The following is a 5,636-nucleotide window of genomic DNA, read 5'->3' as shown; positions in this document are numbered from 1 at the left end:
CCCACCCGTGCACCAGGCCTCTATCCTATATAGTAAAAGGGTAATATGCAAACTGACCCTAACAGCAGGACTACTGGGAATGACTGGTCACTATGACAGACACTGACCACCAGGCAGCAGACACTCAATGCAGGAGCTTCCCTCTGGTGGTCGCGCTCTCACATACTCAATGCAGGAGCTGCCGCCTCATGGTCAGTGCGCTCTCACAGCGGGCAGCTCTGCTCAGCCACAAACCAGGCTGATGGCTGCCAGTATAGAGGTGGTGGTGGGAGCCTCTCCCACCTCCTCAGCAGCGCTAAGGATGTCCGACTGCAGCTTAGGTCTGCTCCCTGCTGGCAAGTGGGCATTCCCCGAGGGCTGTCGGGCTTCCAGAGGAATGTCTGATTGCCAGCTTAGGCCCAATCCCCCTGGGAGCAGGCCTAAGCCAGCAAGTGGTCACCCCCAAGGGGTCCCAGACTGCAAGAGGGCACAGGCCGGGCTGAGGGACCCCCTACCCCCGAGTGCACAAATTTTTGTGCACTGGGCCTCTAGTTTAAAAATAAACATTGACTCACACATGCGCAATACATATAAAGCTCTTGCAGGTGCCAATCACATGCATGTGTTTCGATCTGTCATTGTAGATCATGAATTTGGTTGTTTTTGCTGAAAGAAAGCAGCATTGTCAACAGAATATGTCCGAAGACCAACTATTGGCACAATGTTTATATCATTTTTTTTTATATCATATTAAAATATTTCTTCTAATTACTTTCCTTTCAATGTGCACAAATCCATGCACTGGGCCACTAGTATTAAATATTGCATGATCTCTCACCATAGTTAACATTTTAATGTGTGTCACTTTAAAAGAAATGTTTATAGCCCTAGACAGTTTGGCTCAGTGGATAGAGCTTTGGCCTATGGCCTGTTGTGCACCGGGCCTCTAGTACATATATAAAAGGCTAAATGATTGATCCTCCGTCCATCTGACCATCTGACCAACCAGCCAGTACATATGACACACACTGGTAATCCTATCGCAGGTTCCTCTCCAGCCCAGGCCCTAGTCAGGGTTCGTGCAGAAGGCAAGCAATCGATGTGTTTCTCTCACATTGATATTTCTCTCTGTCTTTCCCTCTCTCTTCCACGCTCTCTAAAAATCAATGGAAAAATATCCTCGAGTGAGGATTAAAAAAAAACAAAAATAAAAGAATTTTTATAAGATGAGATCATACTGAGCATCATGTTACTCACTTTTAAAATTGCATATATATATTTAGTATACCATAAAAGTCCTTACATAACACACTTCTCTTCATCTTTCCATTAAAGAACTACATAAATTTTATAAATTGACTGTATCCTAACTTATGTAACAATTCCTATATTGTTGCATATTTAGATTGCTTTTAATTATTATTGAACAAGTATAACAAAAACAAATATTTAGTATTTTCTAGATACGTTACATAAAACGGACTAATTACCTCCTCTCTCAGAACTTAACATTTTGGACTTACAATAACATCTTTTTGTACATGCACTATCTTTAGCATTGATTTACTTGTATCTTTACAATAAATTCTGAATGCAAAATTTCAATCCCCAAAGAAGTAAATGTTTTTAAGGGTATTGATGCATACCCACAAGCTGTGTATGAGAATATATTTCTCCCATATATCTGATAACATGGAGTATTACCAAACTTTTTGGCCTTTGTAAAAAATGATGTACATTACATAGTTTTATAATGTATGTTTTTACTTTGCTAGTGATTTTGAACATTTTCATTTTTACTATTATTGGTTATTATTTTGCATATATGAAATACCTTTTTATTTCTTTGACATAAAGATTTTATTTGTATTTCCTATTTGTGACATTTCATTATAAATTAAGAAAATGCTTTGTTAGCCATATTTTTTCAAAAAATTTCCCCCAATACATGTATTTTTCTTAATTTCTTGTTGTAAATTTTGCTAGAGAGCTTTATAAAGATTTTTAGCTTTTGATAATGTTTTTAAATTACTTATTATTGTGAATGGTTACACAATTTACACATATTTTCCTCTAGTATTATAAAATGTTTTTTACATTTAACTCCTTAACCAATTTATGCTTTGTAATGTAGGAATCAAATTTGCTTTCCAAGAGGTAAGCCTCCTATCTCCATACCATTAATTAACAAATCCACCATTATTCCTCAATTATTTTTTCTCAAATAATAAGTTTTTCCAAATAAATATTTTCTTTCTCCAAACTATAAGATGCACACATTTTTAAAATAGTTTTTTAAGACCATTTTTTCCCATAAGCTGCTCCAAATACCTAAGTTAAATGCTGTTTAGGGTTAAAAAAGTAGCTTCTCACTTATTACCGATGTAAGAGAATTCTGAAGCTCTCTCCTATTTTATTACTAAAATTTGATGCTTTTAAAAGCCAATTTTTAATTCTAAACATCTTACTTTCTTATATCCGTAATCTATCTCATTGTCTTATATGAATACACTGGCCAGATCTTTTAATGGGTTGTAACTATAAAAAGACAGTAGCTGCTTACAGGTAAGATTTCTAATTGTATTTTAAATTCCATGCTAACTCATTTAATATTTCTCAATAAAAATTCAAGTGAGTATTAAACAACTAGAACTCTGTGGCTAACCATTGATTACTCTGTGAATTATCTAGTTAAAACACAGAGTCTTAATTGTTATACTTAATAATTGCACTATTTATAATCTAAGTTGTTTACTATCTGAGGTTTAACACTCAGAGAATTGATTAAATTGGTTAACTCCTCTCTTAGATGGAAGCAATAACCTTCAATGGAATGCTAACTACCTCTGAGAATTGTGTTTAACTCAGACTCTCATTGCCATAGGCAGAAGTAATTGATTTTAGGCTGGGTGAACTGGTTCTTAATACATATGCCCACAGGGAGAATGTCATTTTAATAAGATGCTTCTATAAGCCACATCCTACTTAAACAGAAGGTTTTCCCTTTGTCTTCATGAGCAAAAGCTGAAGGAGCCCTGTTAGCCCTTATGTTCAGAGTAAACAACTATGAAGTAATGCAATACTGAGTCAGCAGTCTGCAAGGTATCTCTTTGCCAATTCAGCTACCTATTTTTTTTTTAGCTATAGCTTTCCTAGAAAAATACATTCACGCTTAACATTCTTTAATACCTCTAATTACCGTACTTAAATCTGCTTATATTGGTCCTTTGGCAGTTGTTCTCTTGATTTTATGACCTATTATTTTGCTCTGCTACCACTATGTGACAACTTTAAAAAGTATTCAAATAACTTGAAATTGTGGAGGGAAGGTAATATAATAAACAACTTCATCTCAGAGATTAAGGCAAAAAAATACAAAGTATCTTAAAAATATGAAGTCACTGATTAATCTAAGCAGTCAAATTCAGATTATTCACAGATTTTACCCAATGGAATATAAACCTTTAGAATTGCTCAAGACTAGCAACTGAGTTGTAGGGAAAACTGTTTACATATCTATTTCTACTCACATCTATATACCATCCTTTAAATTTCTAAGTTTGGTGTATAAGTTTTTCTAACTCACATAATATATTCATTAATATCATATATTATGTTACAATTTCATTTACTACATAAATGTTCATATATTTAGGCCTAAACTACCTGTATAACAATGTTAAAATTATGCAACCTAATTTACAACCCATTGTTCTTACTGTGTAGTATCTAGTTTACAAAACCCCATAGCCTACTTTATAGGCATGTGTAAAATTAATCATTTTAAAAAATAGTAGCTTTTAAACTTTTCAAATCATGGCTGGTATTATATACCATTAAAAATAATTTTCACAGGCTGTAATTTCTCTCAAACTTTTCTGGTGGTAACCCAGCTCATTTTACTAATACAAGATATACAGATAAAAAAAATTTATGTTTAAAAAATATTAGGTATGCATTAATTCTAATGTCAGTTGAAAAATAGGGCTAGCACATGAACTCCATGGAATTAGGTGTTGGGCTATAAGGACTTGGCCATCATCCCCAAGGTCAAGGCCATCCTGGACATAGAGTGCCTGACCCCATGATCTACAAGCCACACTTTACCTATTTCCTCCTGGAACACATGGTCCCTGGAATCATCTCCCAGGCTTCAGCCCTAAAAACCAGTTGGACCCAGTGGACCAGCCTGCCCCATTTCCACCATCCTGAAATGACCTGCCCAAATTCCAACATCTACAAGAAGCCACCCATCCACAACAGAAAGTCCATGGGAGGCAGCCCTCAGAGCAGGCATTTCATTGAGGACCTCATCATGGAGTCATCCAAGTTCCCAACATCCTCACCCCCTGACCCAAACAACCAACCAACACTGAAAGTAACTACTGGCCATGCCCCCCATTGCTGGCCATTGCAGAAACAGAATGGAGGAAGCAGAAGGCATCTCAGAGAGAGGCAGAGGAAGAAGAGGAGAAAACAATGATTCCAGAGAGGAGATGAAGACTCTCATTGGAGTGTCAGAGACAGGAACTCAGTAAGGTGACTTCCAACTTTGGAAAGATGACCTTGAAAGAAGAGATGGAAACGTCATTGCCTCTCTAGAGGAAAACCTGCTCCCTGCCTGACCAGACACACTCTCATGCCTCCTTAAACCCAGGACATCTAAGTCTTCTCTGCACCTGCAGCAGAAACCAATGACAGTCCACAGACTTCAGCCCATCAGGAGTGAGACTAGAAGCAAAGGCCTGTATATCTATCCCTATGAAATGCTGGTTGTGACCAACAAGGGGTGAACCAAGCTGTCTCCAGTGTGGATCTGATGAGGCTTTAGAGGTATCTGTCAGCAGAGAACTCAAGGTTATTTTCCATGTCTCCTGAAAAGTTTAACAAGCTGGCTCTGTGGAGGCAAAGCAAACTCAAGAAAAAGACTTCTCTTCTAATTACCCTCTTCATGACTAACCACCAGTGGAGCTGGGGTCACTTTCTCCAAAGAATCTCTTCCCCTGGCCAGCTGAGACTGATCATCTCTTGGGGAAGCAGGGAGGTGGAGCATAGGTGGGGTTGGCTCATTCTCTCATCCCTGGTCCTCACTGCACAGGACCAACCCAGTCAAGACTCCAGCACACACAGAGTTAATGTTTGTGTTCTCTCCTAGCCCCTCACCCTCACAGGAAGGTCCCTAGGAGAGAATGAGAAGAACTGAACATGGCACTTAGTGGTCAGGCCTGTCAGCTCTCTGGAGCAATGAGTAGGTGAGAAGGAAGAAACACCAGGCAGGCAGGGGAAGCTCTGAGACCCTGTGTGCACTCAAGCACACCTCCGAGCCTCCTGCTTCTCATAATCTAGCAGGAGCAGGCTCTAGCTCAGGCCCCAGCAGGGAGGCCATTCTTCCCTCTAGCTCATCCTGTTTCTACTTGCAACTCCCAAGCTTCAAAGCATCTTGCTCCAGCCCTGTGGCTCCCCCAGAAGCCTTGGTTTAGAGTGGAGATGCCACCTATAAAAAAACCCAGCCCACCATCATCCTCTAGGCAAAATGACCTAGAATTTTACTTTCTAGCACCAACCCAGGTCCTGGGCAGAACACAGGCCTTTAGGTTCCCTTGAATGGGATCAAGAGGCCAAGCTACCAAGGACATTTCTGAGTGTCCAGGCTACCA

The 5,636-nt window shown here is 39.0% G+C and overlaps 1 pseudogene; it reads left to right on the top strand.

The window, feature by feature from the left end:
• The window catches only part of LOC102251504, a 29,639-nt pseudogene extending 24,505 nt beyond the window's left edge, over positions 1–5,134 (top strand).
• The last annotated feature ends 502 nt before the right edge of the window (positions 5,135–5,636 follow it).

This window comes from Myotis brandtii, unplaced genomic scaffold (assembly GCF_000412655.1).
Source record: "Myotis brandtii unplaced genomic scaffold, ASM41265v1 scaffold230, whole genome shotgun sequence".
NCBI classification, from domain to species: domain Eukaryota; kingdom Metazoa; phylum Chordata; class Mammalia; order Chiroptera; family Vespertilionidae; genus Myotis; species Myotis brandtii.
The sequence above is the reverse complement of the archived record's forward strand: the minus strand, read 5'-3'. Positions and strand labels throughout refer to the sequence as shown.